We start from the raw sequence: 18,752 nt of genomic DNA on the forward strand, positions 1-18,752 counted from the left end.
AGGGTCAGTGCTGAGGGAGTGCCGCACTGTCAGAGGGTCAGTGCTGAGGGAGTGCCGCACTGTCAGAGGGTCAGTGCTGAGGGAGTGCCGCACTGTCCGAGGGTCAGTACTGAGGGAGTGCCGCACTGTCAGAGGGTCAGTACTGAGGGAGTACCGCACTGTCAGAGGGTCAGTGCTGAGGCAGTACCGCACTGTCAGAGGGTCAGTGCTGAGGGAGTGCCGCACTGTCAGCGGGTCAGTGCTGAGGGAGTGCCGCACTGTCAGAGGGGCAGTACTGAGGGAGTGCCGCACTGTCAGAGGATCAGTACTGAGGGAGTGCCGCACTGTCAGAGGGTCAGTACTGAGGGAGTGCCGCACTGTCAGAGGGTCAGTACTGAGGGAGTGCCGCACTGTCAGGGGGTCAGTACTGAGGGAGTGCCGCACTGTCAGAGGGTCAGTGCTGAGGGGGTGCCGCACTGTCAGAGGGTCAGTGCTGAGGGAGTGCCGCACTGTCAGAGGGTCAGTGCTGAGGGAGTTCCGCACTGTCAGCGGGTCAGTGCTGAGGGAGTGCCGCACTGTCAGAGGGTCAGTGCTGAGGGAGTACCGCACTGTCAGAGGGTCAGTACTGAGGGAGTACCGCACTGTCCTGCGGGATCATAGGAGAGATGGTGTGCTATCAAGGCGGGGGGGAGGTTGAGGAGAGAATTGGAGGGTCTCATGTGTCTCGAGTTGGACTTGAACCTATGCCACTCTGATCATTGCTTTTGTCCCCCATCTCCCTTCCCAACCTCTGACCCTGCGCCCCCTCAGGAGTCGCTCAGGACGAGGAGTCAGATTGGACAGCCCCAAGTTACAATTACAAGCCTCATGCCGGCCTCGGATCCTTATGGCGGAAAATTGGCAAGGCCCCAAAAGTGGATTCTTCGATCCTCAACTGGGTCAAAGTAAAATTAAATGGGTGGGGAGGTTGAAATATGACGTTATTGATTAGCGATAGATGATGAATCGTAATGGTCCCACAGTGATAGTTCTCTTCCCCTTCCAGAAAGAACCTTCACATGGGTGGCCAAGGGAACAGGCTTTCACAGAGTCACAGAGCTTTACAGCATGGAAACAGGCCCTTCGGCCCAACTTGTCCATGCCGCCATTTTTTTTTGAACCACTAAGCTACCCAATTGCCCGCATTTGGCCCATATCCCTCTGTACCCATCGTACCCTTGTTAATTAACGGCGTCTCTATATGTTGGCCGCCACCATGAACGGGCTTGGTGGCAAAAAAAAAGAGGCGCCATTAATTAACAAGATCCCACTGGCCCTGATCAGCTCTGAAATTCTCCAATTCCGATTCACATTCCCCTCCAACGCGATTTTCAAGTTTGCTGACGACACCACCGTAGTGGGTCGGATCTCAAACAATGACGAGACAGAGTACAGGAATGAGATAGAGAATCTGGTGAACTGGTGCGGCAACAATAATCTCTCCCTCAACGTCAACAAAACGAAGGAGATTGTCATCGACTTCAGGAAGCGTGAAGGAGAACATGCTCCTGTCTCCATCAACAGGGATGGAGCAGAAATGGTCGAGAGCTTCAGGTTTTTAGGTGTCCAGATCACCAACAACCTGTCCTGGTCCCCCCCATGCCGACACTATAGTTACAAAAGCCCCACCAACGCCTCTACTTTCTCAGAAGACTAAGGAAATTTGGCATGTCAGCTACGACTCTCACCAACTTTTACAGATGCCCCATAGAAAGCATTCTTTCTGGTTGTATCACAGCTTGGTCTGGGCTCCTGCTCTGCCCAAGGCCACAAGGGACTACAAAGGGTCGTGAATGTAGCCCAATCCATCACGCAAACCAGCCTCCCATCCATTGACTCTGTCTACACTTCCCGCTGCCTCGGGAAAAGCAGCCAAGAATAATTAAGGACCCCACGCACGCCGGACATTCCCTCTTCCACCTTCTTCCATCGGGAAAAAAATACAAAAGTCTGAGGTCATGTACCGACCGACTCAAGAACAGCTTCTTCCCTGCTGCTGTCAGACCTTTGAATGGACCTACCTCGCATTAAGTTGATCTTTCTCTACACCCTAGCTATGACTGTAACACTACATTCTGCACTCTCTCCTTTCCTTCTCTATGAACGGTATGCCTTGAGTGTATAGCGTGCAAGAAACAATACTTTTCACTGTGTCCCAGTACATGTGACAATAATAAATCTAATCTAATTCCTGAACCAACCTCATTATTAGTAGATGGTGACCGTGAAACCATTGTCGATTGTCACAAAAACCCATTGGGGTTCACTGGTGTCCCCTTAGGGAAGGAAATCTGCCGTCCTGACCCGGTCTGGCCTACATGTGACTCCAGAGCCACAGCAATGGGGTTGACTCTCAACTGCTCCTCTGAACTACAGAGTAAAGCTCCCTCTACACTGTTCCCCATCAAACACTCCCAGGACAGGTACAGCACGGGGTTAGATACAGAGTAAAGCTCCCTCTACACTGTCCCCCATCAAACACTCCCAGGACAGGTACAGCACGGGGTTAGATACAGAGTAAAGCTCCCTCTACACTGTCCCCCATCAAACACTCCCAGGACAGGTACAGCACGGGGTTAGATACAGAGTAAAGCTCCCTCTACACTGTCCCCATCAAACACTCCCAGGGCAGGTACAGCACGGGGTTAGATACAGAGTAAAGCTCCCTCTACACTGTCCCCATCAAACACTCCCAGGACAGGTACAGCACGGGGTTAGATACAGAGTAAAGCTCCCTCTACACTGTCCCCATCAAACACTCCCAGGACAGGTAAAGCACGGGGTTAGATACAGAGTAAAGCTCCCTCGACACTGTCCCCATCAAACACTCCCAGGACAGGTACAGCACGGGGTTAGATACAGAGTAAAGCTCCCTCTACACTGTCCCCATCAAACACTCCCAGGACAGGTACAGCACGGGGTTAGATACAGAGTAAAGCTCCCTCTACACTGTCCCCATCAAACACTCCCAGGGCAGGTACAGCACGGGGTTAGATACAGAGTAAAGCTCCCTCTACACTGTCCCCATCAAACACTCCCAGGACAGGTACAGCATGGGTTTAGATCAGCCCCAGGGACCTGGGTTCGATTCCCGGCTTGGGTCACTGTCTGTGTGGAGTCTGCACGTTCTCCCCGTGTCTGCGTGGGTTCCCTCCGGGTGCTCCGGTTTCCTCCCACAGTCCGAAAGACATGCTGGTTAGGTGCTAAATTCTTCCTCAGTGTTCCCCGAACAGGCGCTGGAGTGTGGCCTCTAGGGGATTTTCACAGTAACTTCATTGCAGTGTTAATGTAAGCCTACTTGTGACACGAATAAATGAACGTTGTAGTTATTTCCCTTCCAAAGCAGTGTTCAGTGAACATCAACTGATATTAATTCTGCATCTTGCAAAGTGACTCTGGTGCTACCTGTTGCATCAGAGGTTGCTGGATTGGTCTCCTGGGCTTTCACAGACTGATTCAAGCTTCAGGTTTTTAGGTGTCCAGATCACCAACAACATGTCCTGGTCCCTCCCCACGCCGACACTATAGTTACGAAAGCCCCACCAACGCCTCTACTTTCTCAGAAGACTAAGGAAATTTGGCATGTCAGCTACGACTCTCACCAACTTTTACAGATGCCCCATAGAAAGCATTCTTTCTGGTTGTATCACAGCTTGGTCTGGGGCTCCTGCTCTGCCCAAGACCGCAAGGAACTACAAAAGGTCGTGAATGTAGCCCAATCCATCACGCAAACCAGCCTCCCATCCATTGACTCTGTCTACACTTCCCGCTGCCTCGGGGAAAAGCAGCCAGCATAATTAAGGACCCCACGCACCCCGGACATTCTCTCTTCCACCTTCTTCCATCGGGAAAAAGATACAAAAGTCTGAGGTCACGTACCGACCGACTCAAGAACAGCTTCTTCCCAGCTGCTGTCAGACTTTTGAATGGACCTACCTCGCATTAAGTTGATCTTTCTCTACACCCTAGCTATGACTGTAACACTACATTCTGCACTCTCTCCTTTCCTTCTCTATGAATGGTATGCTTTGTCTGTATAGCACACAAGAAACAATACTTTTCACTGTATCCCAATACATGTGACAATAATAAATCAAATCCAATGCAATGATATCTTTAAAGCGTGACTTTGGCCTGCTGTAGTCTGACTATTTAACTTCAAGAGCCAGAAAGTGGTCGAACTCGCCATCAACAGGTCCAAGCAGGGGGTGACCGAGGGGGCCGCCCGACACAATCTTTCCAAAATCATACTTTGAAAGGAAAGGGGAAGGAAAGGAGGAGCAACTAACTGTTCCCAGTGGGGGGTGAACAAGCAGAGGGACACGGGTTGAAGAGAATCGCTGAGAGGAACAGAGGGGGATCTGGAAGGCGCTGCTTGAAAGGGCGGCGGAAGCAGACTCAACAGGAACTTACAAAAGTGGGAATGCTCCAAAGGTGAAATCCCACCAGCAGATGAGAGGAAAGAGCAGGGGAGACTGGGACTACTGAGTTCGATCTTTCAAAGAGCCAGGAGAGGCTGAGTGGGCCGAATGGCCACCTCCTGGGCTTTAGAATCCCAAAGCTGGGTGTTGGCAGGGGTGGGGGTAGGGGGAGTGGCGGGAAGCAGGGAGCATGAATACACAAGAGTTAATCATAGAATAGAATAGAATCATAGAACCCCTACAGTGCAGAAAGAGGTCATTTGGCGCGTTAAGACTGTCCCAGCATCAATCCCACCCAGGCCCTATCCCCGTATCGCCATGTATTTACCCTAGCTAGCCCCCTGACACTAAGGGGCAATTTAGCACGGCCAATCCTCCTAACCCGCACATCTTTGGACACGAAGGGGCAATTTAGCATGGCCAATCCCCCTAACCTGCACATCTTTGGACACGAAGGGGCAATTTAGCACGGCCAATCCCCCTAACCTGCACATCTTTGGACACTAAGGGGCAATTTAGCATGGCCAATCCACCTAACCTGCACACCTTTGGACACTAAGGGGCAATTTAGCATGGCCAATCCCCCTAACCTACACATCTTTGGACACTAAGGGGCAATTTAGCATGGCCAATCCCCCTAACCTGCACATCTTTGGGCACTAAGGGGCAATTTAGAATGGCCAATCCCCCTAACCTGCACATCTTTGGACACTAAGGGGCAATTTAGAATGGCCAATCCCCCTAACCTGCATATCTTTGGACACTAAGGGGCAATTTAGCATGGCCAATCCACCTAACCTGCACGTCTTTGGACACTAAGGGGCAATTTAGCATGGCCAATCCACCTAACCTGCACATCTTTGGACACTAAGGGACAATTTAGCATGGCCAATCCACCTAACCTGCACATCTTTGGACACTAAGGGGCAATTTAGCATGGCCAATCCACCTAACCTGCACATCTTTGGACACTAAGGGGCAATTTAGCTTGGCCAATCCACCTAACCTGCACATCTTTGGACACTAAGGGACAATTTAGCACGGCCAATTCACCTAACCTACACATCTTTGGACACTAAGGGGCAATTTAGCATGGTCAATGCACCTAACCTGCATATCTTTGGACACTAAGGGGCAATTTAGCACGGCCAATCCACCTAACCTGCACATCTTTGGACACTAAGGGGCAATTTAGCACGGCCAATCCAGCTAACACACACATCTTTGGAGTGTGGGAGAAAACCGGAGGATCCGGAGGAAACCCACGCAGACACGGGGAGAACGTGCAGACTCCGCACAGACAGTGACCCGAGCCGGGAATCGAACCCGGGTCCCTGGCGCTGTGCGGCAGCGGTGCTAACCTCTGTACCGCCCGTAATCCTGGACATGTCCCTGGTGAAGAATCCAGCATTCATTCCACACCAAGCTCACTATCTCCACCCAGTGAAATTCTCCCCGTTTACTGTTCCCCGCCCCTTCCGGGCCGACAGAGTCAGAGGTCTCGGCAACATTTACTCACAGGGCTGAAATGTTGTTTCCAGCCTGCTGTTCCAGTACTTCAGGCAACACCCCACCCCGGCCCGCGACCCCCCTGCAGCCTCCGCCTAACCCCCCCACCCTCTGTGAAAAAGGGTCCACATCTCATTGTCCCTCAGACAGGGGAGGGGTCAGGTATTTTTAGAGCACTGACATTGCAGTGACTCGCACTCACTTGCACAGAACAGTGCAATGTCACTGCACAGCTCAGGGTTGGAGTGGAAGAGGTCCTGATATCTCTGTGCTGTTCATGGGCATTGAGGGGTTGGAGGGGGGAAGGGAAGGGAGGGGAGGGGAGAGTGGGGGAGGAGGAGGAGGTGGGTGGCCTTCACCCACAGGAAGCAATCCCGCTTTCCTCTCCGACGCTCCAGCAGGGGCCTGTCGTGTGGCCCGGCTCACACTGAAGCTTCAATGTCACCGTCAACCTTCCCCCGTTCCGATCTTACTGAGTGTGCCACGGCACGCAATCAGATCCACCCCCTGCAGCCCCCCCTGACCCCCGCACGCCCGGCTGAACACTGACAAAGAAATGGAACACCCCTCATTCTAACCCTTCACAACCTCTTCATTGGATCAATCACTAACTGGCACAGAAGGGGGCCGAACGGCCCCCTATTGGCATCTTATCTCAAGGCCCCACTGAAAAGGGAGCTTGGGACATCTACCCAGTTAGTCCCACCCTCCTGCTTTCTCCCCCACATCCCTGAAAATGTTCCCCTTCAAGTATTTCATAGGATTCATAGAATCCTGCAGTGCAGAAGGAGGCCATTCGGCCCATCGAGTCTGCACCGACCACCATTCCACCCAGGCCCTATTCCCGTAACCCCACACATTTACCCTGCTAATCCCCCTGACACTAAGGGGAAATTTAGCACGGCCAATCCCCCTAACCCGCACATCTTTGGACACTAAGGAGCAATTTAGCATGTCCAATCCACCTAACCTGCACATCTTTGGACACTAAGGGACAATTTAGCACGGCCAATCCCCCTAACCTGCACATCTTTGGAGACTAAGGGGCAATTTAGCACGGCCAATCCCCCTAATCTGCACATCTTTGGACACTAAGGGGCAATTTAGCACGGCAAATCCCCCTAACCTGCACATCTTTGGACACTAAGGGGCAATTTAGCATGGCCAATCCCCCTAACCTGCACATCTTTGGACAGTAAGGGGCAATTTAGCACGGCCAATCCACCTAACCTACACATCTTTGGTCACTAAGGGGCAATTTAGCATGGCCAATCCACCTAACCTACACATCTTTGGACACTATGGGGCAGTTTAGCATGGTCAATCCACCTAATGTACACATCTTTGGACACTAAGGGGCAATTTAGCATGGTCAATCCACCTAACCTGCACATCTTTGACACTATGGGGCAATTTATCATGGCCAATCCCACTAACCTACTCATCTTTGGACACTATGGGGCAGTTTAGCATGGTCAATCCCCCTAACCCGCACATCTTTGGACTGTGGAGGAAACCGGAGCAGCCGGAGGAAACCCACGCAGACACGGGGAGAATGTGCAGACTCCACCAAGCAGACTGTTCCAGGTCAGTACCACTCACAGAGTAAGAAAGGCCTTTCTCACCTTCCCCTTGCATCTCCAAAACCTTACTTTCTCAGAAGAAACTCTACTTTCTCAGAAGACTAAGGAAATTTGGCATGTCAGCTACGACTCTCACCAACTTTTACAGATGCACCATAGAAAGCATTCTTTCTGGTTGTATCTCAGCTTGGAATGGGCTCCTGCTCTGCCCAAGACCGCAAGGAACTACAAAAGGTCGTGAATGTAGCCCAGTCCATCACGCAAACCAGCCTCCCATCCATTGACTCTGTCTACACTTCCCATTGCCTCGGGAACAGCAGCCAGCATAATCAAGGACCCCCACGCACCCCCGGACATTCTCTCTTCCACCTTCTTCTGTCGGGAAAAAGATAGAAAAGTCTGAGGTCACGAACCAACCGACTCAAGAACAGCTTCTTCCATGCTGCTGTCAGACTTTTGAATGGACCTACCTCGCATTAAGTTGATCTTTCTCTACACCCTAGCTATGACTGTAACACTACATTCTGCACTCTCTCCTTTCCTTCTCTATGAACGGTATGCCTTGTCTGTATAGCGCGCAAGAAACAATACTTTTCACTGTATCCCAATACATGTGACAATAATAAATCAAATCAAATCTAAATCAAAACATAAACACAGTGGCTACAAGATCAGGTCAGAGGCTGGGAATCCTGCGGAGAGTAACTCACCTCCTGACTCCCCAAAGCCTGTCCACCATCTACAAGGACACAAGTCAGGAGTGTGATGGAACACTCCCCACTTGCCTGGATGGGTCCGGCTCCAACAACACTCAAGAAGCTCGACACCATCCAGGACAAAGCAGCCCCGCTTGATTGGCCCCCCATCCACAAACACTCACTCCCTCCACCACCGACGCTCAGTAGCAGCGTGTGTACCATCTACAAGATGCACCGCAGCGACTCACCAAGGCTCCTTAGGCGGCACCTTCCAAACCCAGAACCACTTCCATCTAGAAGGACAAGGGCAGCAGATACCCGGGAACACCCCCACCTGGAGGCTCCCCTCCGAGTCACTCACCATCCTGACTTGGAAATATATTGTCGTTCCTTCACTGTCGCTGGGTCAAAATCCTGGAATTCCCTCCCTAACGGCATTGTGGGTCAACCCACAGAACATGGACTGCAGCGATTCAAGATGGCGGCTCACCACCACCTTCTCAAGGGGCAACTAGGGATGGGCAATAAATGCTGGGCCCAGCCAGCGACACCCAGGTCCCATGAATGAATTTTAAAAATTGTACCCGCCTCTACTACTACCTCTGGCAGCTTGTTCCAGACACTCACCACCCTCTGTGTGAAAAAATTGCCCCTCTGGACCCTTTTGTATCTCTCCCCTCTCACCTTAAACCTATGCCCTCTAGTTTTAGACTCCCCTACCTTTGGGAAAAGATATTGACTATCTAGCCGATCTATGCCCTTCATTATTTTATAGACCTCTATAAGGTCATCCCTCAGCCTCCTACGCTCCAGAGGAAAAACGTCCCAGACTATCCAGCCTCTCCTTATAACTCAATCCATCAAGTCCCAGTAGCATCCGAGTAAATCTTTCCTAGTTTAATAATAATATCCTTTCTAGAATAGGGTGACCAGAACTGTACACAGTATTCCAAGTGTGGCCTTACCAATGTCTTGTAGAACTTCACCAATATGTCCCAACTCCTGTATTCAGTGTTGGAAGTGAGCCAATGCAAAGTGGCAGAGCAAGGTGAAAAGGGGACATTGTCCACCCCCCAGTAGCCCACCTACCACCCCCAGAAAAAGACCCCCCAATCCAGAGACTTGGGGGTCTTTTTCTGGGGGTAGTAGAGGGTCGAGAGCTTCATCGTTTTAGGTGTCCAGATCACCAACAACCTGTCCTGGTCCCCCCCATGCCGTCACTATAGTTAAGAAAGCCCCACCAACGCCTCTACTTTCTCAGAAGACTAAGGAAATTTGGCATGTCAGCTTCGACTCTCACCAACATTTACAGATGCACCATAGAAAGCATCCTTTCTGGTTGTATCACAGCTTGGTCTGGCTCCTGCTCTGCCCAAGACTGCAAGGAACTACAAAAGGTCGTGAATGTAGCCCAATCCATCACGCAAACCAGCCTCCCACCCATTGACTCTGTCTACACTTCCCGCTGCCTCGGGGAAAAGCAGCCAGCATAATTAAGGACCCCCACGCGCCCCGGACATTCTCTCTTCCATCTTCTTCCGCCGGGAAAAAAATACAAAAGTCTGAGGTCACGTACCGACCGACTCAAGAACAGCTTCTTCCCTGCTGCCGTCAGACTTTTGAATGGACCTACCTCGCATTAATCTGATCTTTCTCTATACCCTAGCTATGACTGTAACACTACATTCTGCACACTCTCCTTTCTTTCTCAATGAACGGTATGCTTTGTCTGTATAGTGCGCAAGAAACAATACTTTTCACTGTATGTTAATACATGTGACAATAATAAATCGAATCAAATCGAATCAAATCAAAGACTTATTCAGCAACAGGCACACAAAATCTCTCCAGCCAGGAAAACCAAGAAAACTCTCCAACACACATACCACCTCGACATCCATCCCAACCCCGGGAAACACAACAAAAGCTCCCAGCCTAACAGCCCCCTCTCTCTGACACGCGCCACCTCAACAACCACCTCTCCCCAATCACTGAAAAATAGGGCAGAACACACGCACCCACGACCCTCTTCCTCCAAGGATCCCGACCAACACCTTTCCCCCACACCCTCTTCTCCCGACCCACCATCTCTCCCACCGTGAAACTCACAAACAAAACAAACCCTCCGCCATTCTCCACCCTCCCCCCGACACAAATATATCCACCCCCCCCCGTCCGCACAAGAAAAAACTAACATGAATAATTATTTTAAAATGGAGACAAGAAGACAACACGACACAATATGAGGGGAAGGCATCGCAAGGAGCAGCAAGGGTTGGACGTGAGCTGAACAAAATGAGGCAGAACAAGCGGAAAAGGGGACATAGAAACATAGTAACATAGAAAAACTACAGCACAAACAGGCCCTTCGGCCCACAAGTTGTGCCGAACACATCCCTACCTTCTAGACACACCTATAACCCTCCATCCTATTAAGTCCCATGTACACATCCAGGAGTCTCTTAAAAGACCCTATTGAGTTTGCCTCCACCACCACTGACGGCAGCCGATTCCACTCACCCACCACCCTCTGTGTGAAAAACTTCCCCCTAACATTTCCCCTGTACCTACCCCCCAGCACCTTAAACCTGTGTCCTCTCGTAGCAGACATTTCCACCCTGGGAAAAAGCCTCTGAGAGTCCACCCCATCTATGCCTCTCAACATCTTATACACCTCTATTAGGTCTCCTCTCATCCTATGTCTCGCCAAGGAGAAAAGACCGAGCTCCCTCAGCCTATCCTCATAAGGCATGCCACTCAATCCAGGCAACATCCTTGTAAATCTCCTCTGCACCCTTTCAACCATTTCCACATCCTTCCTGTAATGAGGCGACCAGAACTGAGCACAGTACTCCAAGTGGGGTCTGACGAGGGTCTTATATAGCTGCATCATTATCCCCGGACTCCTAAACTCAATCCCTCGATTGATAAAGGCCAGCACACCATACGCCTTCTTAACCACCTCCTCCACCGGGGGTCGGACAGGGAGAGGACATGTTACTGTTACTAAGGAGGTGGTGCTTGGTAGACTAATAGGACTGAAGGTAGACAAGTCCCCGGGCCCGGATGGAATGCATCCCCGGGTACTGAAAGAAATGGCTGAGGTAATAGCAGATGCGTTAGTAGTAATTTATCAAAATTCGCTGGACTCTGGGGTAGTGCCGGCTGACTGGAAAACAGCTACTGTTACGCCGCTGTTTAAAAAAGGAAGTAGACAAAAGGCAGGTAACTACAGGCCGGTTAGCTTAACGTCCGTAGTTGGGAAGATGCTAGAGTCCATTATTAAAGAGGAAATAACAGAGCACCTGAATAAGAATGGTTCGATCAAGCAGACGCAGCATGGATTCATGAAGGGAAAGTCGTGTTTGACGAATCTACTGGACTTTTATGAAGATGTCACCAGTGCGGTTGACAGAGGGGAACCGGTGGATGTGGTGTTTTTAGATTTCCAGAAGGCGTTCGATAAGGTGCCTCACAAAAGGTTGCTGCAGAAGATTGGGGTACACGGAGTTAGGGGTAAGGTGTTGGCGTGGATTGGGGATTGGCTATCTAACAGGAAGCAGAGAGTTGGGATAAATGGGTGCTTTTCTGGTTGGCAGTTGGTGACCAGTGGCATGCCGCAGGGATCGGTGCTGGGGCCTCAATTGTTTACCATTTACATAGATGATCTGGAGGAGGGGACTGAATCTAGGGTATTCAAGTTTGTTGATGACACGAAGGTGAGTGGGAAAGCGAATTGCGTGGAGGACGCGGAAAGTCTGCAGAGAGATTTGGATAGGCTGAGCGAGTGGGCGAGGATCTGGCAGATGGAATATAACGTGAGCAAATGTGAGGTTATCCACTTTGGAAGAAATAATAGTAAATTGGAATATTATTTAAATGGAGAAAAATTACATCGTGCGACTGTGCAGAGGGACCTGGGGGTCCTTGTGCACGAATCGTAAAAACTCAGTCTGCAGGTGCAGCAGGTGATCAAGAAGGCGAATGGAATGTTGGCCTTTATCGCGAGGGGGATAGAATATAAAAGCAGGGAGGTCTTGCTGCAACTGTACAAGGCACTGGTGAGGCCGCAACTGGAGAACTGTGTGCAGTTTTGGTCCCCTTATTTGCGAAAGGATATATTGGCCTTGGAGGGAGTGCAGAGAAGGTTCACCAGGTTGATACCGGAGATGAGGGGTGTGGCTTATGAGGAGAGATTAAACAGATTGGGTCTGTACTCGTTGGAGTTTCGAAGGATATGGGGTGATCTTATAGAGACATATAAGATAATGAAGGGGCTGGATAGGGTAGAGGTGGAGAGATTCTTTCCACTTAGAAGGGAAACCAGAACTAGAGGGCACAGCCTCAAAATAAGGGGGGGCCGGTTCAGAACAGAGTTGAGGGGGAACTTCTTCTCTCAGAGGGTAGTGAATCTCTGGAATTCTCTGCCCATTGAAGTGGTGGAGGCTTCCTCGTTGAATATATTTAAATCACGGGTAGATAGTTTTCTGATCGATAAGGGAATTAGGGGATATGGGGAGCAGGCGGGTGAGTGGAACTGATTCGCTTCAGATCAGCCATGATCTTGTTGAATGGCGGAGCAGGCTCGAAGGGCCAGATGGCCTACTCCTGCTCCTATTTCTTATGTTCTTATGTCCTCTCTCTGTCCAACCCCAAAAAGTGAAGTGGAGAATCAAAGAAAAGCTCGTCCCATGCAGCACGGTCTGGCTCAGTGAGTTTTCCTCGCCTTGACCCAGCTGTCGACCTAAGGTTCTGGGAGCCATTGCTCCATCACCTCAGACACACTTCTCCACATTCCGAGGCGTCATTCCAGGGGGTAAACTCATTCAGAATCACACCGACGCCCAGATGTCTTATTCCCTCTTGTTACAAACAAGCTTGGGGACCATTAGAATCGAGCAGGTGGTGGGAGGAAGACCTACAGGCCCTTCGGCCCATCTGCACCAAAGATCCTGAGACAGCACCTTCCAAACCCACAACCACTTCCATCCAGAAGGACAAGGGCAGCGGATACCTGGGAACACCGCCACCTGCAGTCCACACCAGCATCCTGCAATCCCCTCTTCATCTCACCCCGTCTTTCCATTCCTTTCTCCCTCATGTGTTTATCCAGTTTCCCTCTGAAACATCTCGATACTATTCACCTCGACCGCTCCCCGTGGGAGCGAGTCCCACATTCTCCCCACTCAAAGAACAAAGAACAGTACAGCACAGGAAACAGGCCCTTCGGCCCTCCAAGCCTGTGCCGCTCCTTGGTCCAACTAGACCAATCGTTTGTATCCCTCCATTCCCAGGCTGCTCATGTGACTATCCAGGTAAGTCTTAAACGATGTCAGCGTGCCTGCCTCCACCACCCTACTTGGCAGCGCATTCCAGGCCCCCACCACCCTCTGTGTAAAAAACATCCCTCTGATATCTGAGTTATACCTCGCCCCTCTCACCTTGAGCCCGTGACCCCTCGTGAACGTCACTTCTGATCTGGGAAAAAGCTTCCCACCGTTCACCCTATCTATCCCCTTCATAATCTTGTACACCTCATTAGATCTCCCCTCATTCGCCGTCTTTCCAGGGAGAACAACCCCAGTTTACCCAATCTCTCCTCATAGCTAAGACCCTCCATCCCAGGCAACATCCTGGTAAACCTTCTCTGCACTCTCTCTAACGCCTCCACATCCTTCTGGTAGTGCGGCGACCAGAACTGGACGCAGTACTCCAAATGTGGCCTAACCAGCGTTCTATACAGCTGCAACATCAGACTCCAGCTAGCCTTCATGCAACATGGAGGCCTCAACGGTGTCCAAGTACACAGTTAGCCAATGGGTAACAAGAAAGCAGAAGCACCCAAATGCAAACATAGAAACATAGAAAAACTACAGCACAAACAGGCCCTTCGGCCCCACAAGTTGTGCCGAACACATCCCTACCTTCTAGACACACCTATAACCCTCCATCCTATTAAGTCCCATGTACACATCCAGGAGTCTCTTAAAAGACCCCATTGAGTTTGCCACCACCACCACTGACGGCAGCCGATTCCACTCGCCCACCACCCTCTGTGTGAAAAACTTACCCCTAACATCTCCCTGTACCTACCCCCCCCAGCACCTTAAACCTGTGTCCTCTCGTAGCAGACATTTCCACCCTGGGAAAAAGCCTCTGAGAGTCCACCCCATCTATGCCTCTCAACATCTTATACACCTCTATTAGGTCTCCTCTCATCCTATGTCTCTCCTAGGAGAAAAGACCGAGCTCCCTCAGCCTATCCTCATAAGGCATGCCACTCAATCCAGGCAACATCCTTGTAAATCTCCTCTGCACCCTTTAAATCATTTCCACATCCTTCCTGTAGTGAGGTGACCAGAACTGAGCACAGTACTCCAAGTGGGGTCTGACGAGGGTCTTATATAGCTGCATCATTATCCCCGGACTCCTAAACTCAATCCCTCGATTGATAAAGGCCAGCACACCATACGCCTTCTTAACCACCTCCTCCACCTGCGGGGCCGATTTTAGAGTCCTATGGACCCGGACCCCAAGGTCCTTCTGATCCTCTACAGTACTGAGAGTCTTTCCCTTTATATTGTACTCCTTCATCCCATTTGACCTACCAAAATGGACCACTTCGCATTTATCTGGGTTGAAGTCCATCTGCCATCAAAGACCCGGTCATTCTCGTGACTCCTGAACAATTCCCACCAGGAATGAGGCTGGAGAACCGCCATGAAAAACATGTCCTTACACAAGGGATGATACAAGCGGGACCAACTCAATCAATCTCAGGTCACCCTACCTTGAGCAGAAGAATGTTGCCACTGTTACCGAATTCATACGATGTTGTGACATCAAGCCAACATCAAACCGGACCAAATGAGACAAACTCCACTCCAGGTTCCTGAAGTCACAGCAGTATATAAACCGAGGGAAAAGCTGGGCACTGGGTCTTCATTTGTCCTCAGGAACCAGCCAAGATGTCCCACACCGTGTGGAGGTCTGCTGAGGTCTGCACTCATTGTGAGCTAACAGCTGGTCACCAAAACTCAATTACTTAATCAAACTGAGCGTCAACAACACTTCCCAAGATGAAATCACGCGTTAAACTCGCAGAGTTGGTTTACATTCGCTGCCCGCAAGCAAATAACAGATTAGATACAGAGTAAAGCTCCCTCGACACTGTCCCCCATCAAACACTCCCAGGACAGGTACAGCACGGAGTTAGATACAGAGTAAAGCTCCCTCTGCACTGTCCCCCATCAAACACTCCCAGGACAGGTACAGCACGGGGTTAGATTCAGAGTAAAGCTCCCTCTGCACTGTCCCCATCAAACACTCCCAGGACAGGGACAGCACGGGGTTAGATACAGAGTAAAGCTCCCTCTCCACTGTCCCCATCAAACACTCCCAGGACAGGTACAGCACGGGGTTAGATACAGAGTAAAGCTCCCTCTACACTGTCCCCATCAAACACTCCCAGGACAGGTACAGCACGGGGTTAGATACAGAGTAAAGCTCCCTCTACACTGTCCCCATCAAACACTCCCAGGACAGGTACAGCACGGGGTTAGATACAGAGTAAAGCTCCGTCTCCACACTGTCCCCATCAAACACTCCCAGGACAGGTACAGCACAGGGTTAGATACAGAGTAAAGCTCCCTCTACACTGTCCCCATCAAACACTCCCAAGAGAGGTACAGCACGGGGCTAGATACAGAGTAAAGCTCCCTCTACACTGTCCCCATCAAACACTCCCAAGAGAGGGACAGCACGGGGTTAGATACAGAGTAAAGCTCCCTCTACACTGTCCCCATCAAACACTCCCAGGACAGGTACAGCATGGAGTTAGATACAGAGTAAAGCTCCCTCTCCACTGTCCCCATCAAACACTCCCAGGACAGGTACAGCACGGGGTTAGATACAGAGTAAAGCTCCCTCGACACTGTCCCCATCAAACACTCCCAGGACAGGTTCAGCACGGGGTTAGATACAGAGTAAAGCTCCCTCGACACGGCCCCCATCAATCACTCTCAGGCCAGGTACAACACGGGATTCGATACAGAGTAAAGCTCCCTCTACACTGTCCCCATCAAACACTCCCAGGACAGGTACAGCATGGGGTTAGATACAGAGTAAAGCTCCGTCTCCACTGTCCCCATCAAACAACTCCCAGGACAGGGACAGCACGGGGTTAGAGACAGGGTAAAGCTCCCTCTACACTGTCCTCCCTCAAACACTCCCAGGACAGGTACAGCACGGAGTTAGATACAGAGTAAAGCTCCCTCTCCACTGTCCCCATCAAACACTCCCAGGACAGGTACAGCACGGGGTTGGATACAGAGTAAAGCTCCCTCTACACTGTCCCCATCAAACACTCCCAGGACAGGTACAGCATGGGGTTAGATACAGAGTAAAGCTCCCTCTACACTGTCCCCATCAAACAACTCCCAGGACAGGGACAGCACGGGGTTAGAGACAGAGTAAAGCTCCCTCTACACTGTCCCCATCAAACACTCCCAGGACAGGTACAGCATGGGGTTAGATACAGAGTAAAGCTCCCTCTCCACTGTCCCCATCAAACAACTCCCAGGACAGGGACAGCACGGGGTTAGAGACAGAGTAAAGCTCCCTCTACACTGTCCCCATCAAACACTCCCAGGACAGGTACAGCATGGCGTTAGATACAGAGTAAAGCTCCCTCTACACTGTCCCCATCAAACACTCCCAGAGCAGGTACAGCACGGGGTTAGATACAGTGTAAAGCTCCCTCTACACTGTCCCCCATCAAACACTCGCAGGACAGGTCCAGCACGGGGTTAGATACAGAGCAAAGCTTCCTCTACGTTGTCCCCATCAAACACTCTCAAGCCAGGTCTAACACGGGGTGAGATACAGAATAAATCTCCATCTACAATGTCCCATATCAAGCGCTCCCAGGCCAAGTACAACACGGGGTTAGATACAGAGTAAAGCTCCCTCTACACTGTCCCCCATCAAACACTCCCAGGACAGATACAGCACGGGGTTAGATACAGAGTAAAGCTCCCTCTACACTGTGCCCCATCAAACACTCCCAGGACAGGTACAGCACGGCGTTAGATACAGAGTAAAGCTCCCTCTGCACGGTCCCCATCAAACACTCCCTGGACAGGTACAGCACGGGTTAGATACAGAGTAAAGCTCCCTCTACACTGTCCCCATCAAACACTCCCAGGACAGGTACAGCACGGGGTTAGATACAGAGTAAAGCTCCCTCTGCACTGTCCCCCATCAAACACTCCCAGGACAGGTACAGCACGGGGTTAGATTCAGAGTAAAGCTCCCTCTGCACTGTCCCCATCAAACACTCCCAGGACAGGTACAGCACGGGGTTAGATACAGAGTAAAGCTCCCTCTCCACTGTCCCCATCAAACACTCCCAGGACAGGTACAGCACGGGATTAGATACAGAGTAAAGCTCCCTCTACACTGTCCCCATCAAACACTCCCAGGACAGGTACAGCACGGGGTTAGATACAGAGTAAAGCTCCCTCTACACTGTCCCCATCAAACACTCCCAGGACAGGTACAGCACGGGGTTAGATACAGAGTAAAGCTCCCTCTACACTGTCCCCATCAAACACTCCCAGGACAGGTACAGCACGGGGTTAGATACAGAGTAAAGCTCCCTCTGCACTGTCCCCCATCAAACACTCCCCGGACAGGTACAGCACGGGGTTAGATTCAGAGTAAAGCTCCCTCTGCACTGTCCCCATCAAACACTCCCAGGACAGGTACAGCACGGGGTTAGATACAGAGTAAAGCTCCCTCTACACTGTCCCCATCAAACACTCCCAGGACAGGTACAGCACGGGGTTAGATACAGAGTAAAGCTCCCTCTGCACTGTCCCTATCAAACACTCCCAGGACAGGTACAGCACGGGGTTAGATACAGAGTAAAGCTCCCTCTGCACTGTCCCCATCAAATTGCTTTAATCCAAGCTCAGATGATCCTATCTCCGTGCCAGATGAGAAGCTTTATTGCTATCAAGGCCGACACAGTCAGAGAGTGGGAGCACAGCTCCGGATCCTCATGAGCAGAAGTCATTGAGCAGAGAGTTGGAAATGAACTGGATTAAAGAGCTGCAGCAGATATTGTTAATGCTAACCAGTCTCCCCATCCCCTATTCACCCAGGCAGCCATTTATTCACGCTCCAACACCGAGGGGACGCTGTCAATTCGCTTGTGTTCCTCTGTTGCCTCTCAATCAGCTGTTAAATTAAGTGGATTAATTAACTGGCTGGCATCGTGTCTCTCGGCCCGGCTTCAAGGTTAAGTCGGCAATACTCGCTTTTGTCAATAACGCAATGGGTACAAGTTTCACCCAGAGACTGGAGTAATTCACACTGGGCCCTCCGAGTGGATTACTAAGGGAGTGCCGCACTGTCAGAGGGACAGTACTGAGGGAGTGCCGCACTGTCAGAGGGTCAGTGCTGAGGGAGTGCCGCACTGTCAGAGGGTCAGTGCTGAGGGAGTGCCGCACTGTCAGAGA

This window comes from Mustelus asterias, chromosome 31 (assembly GCF_964213995.1).
Source record: "Mustelus asterias chromosome 31, sMusAst1.hap1.1, whole genome shotgun sequence".
In the NCBI taxonomy this organism is placed as follows: Eukaryota; Metazoa; Chordata; class Chondrichthyes; order Carcharhiniformes; family Triakidae; genus Mustelus; species Mustelus asterias.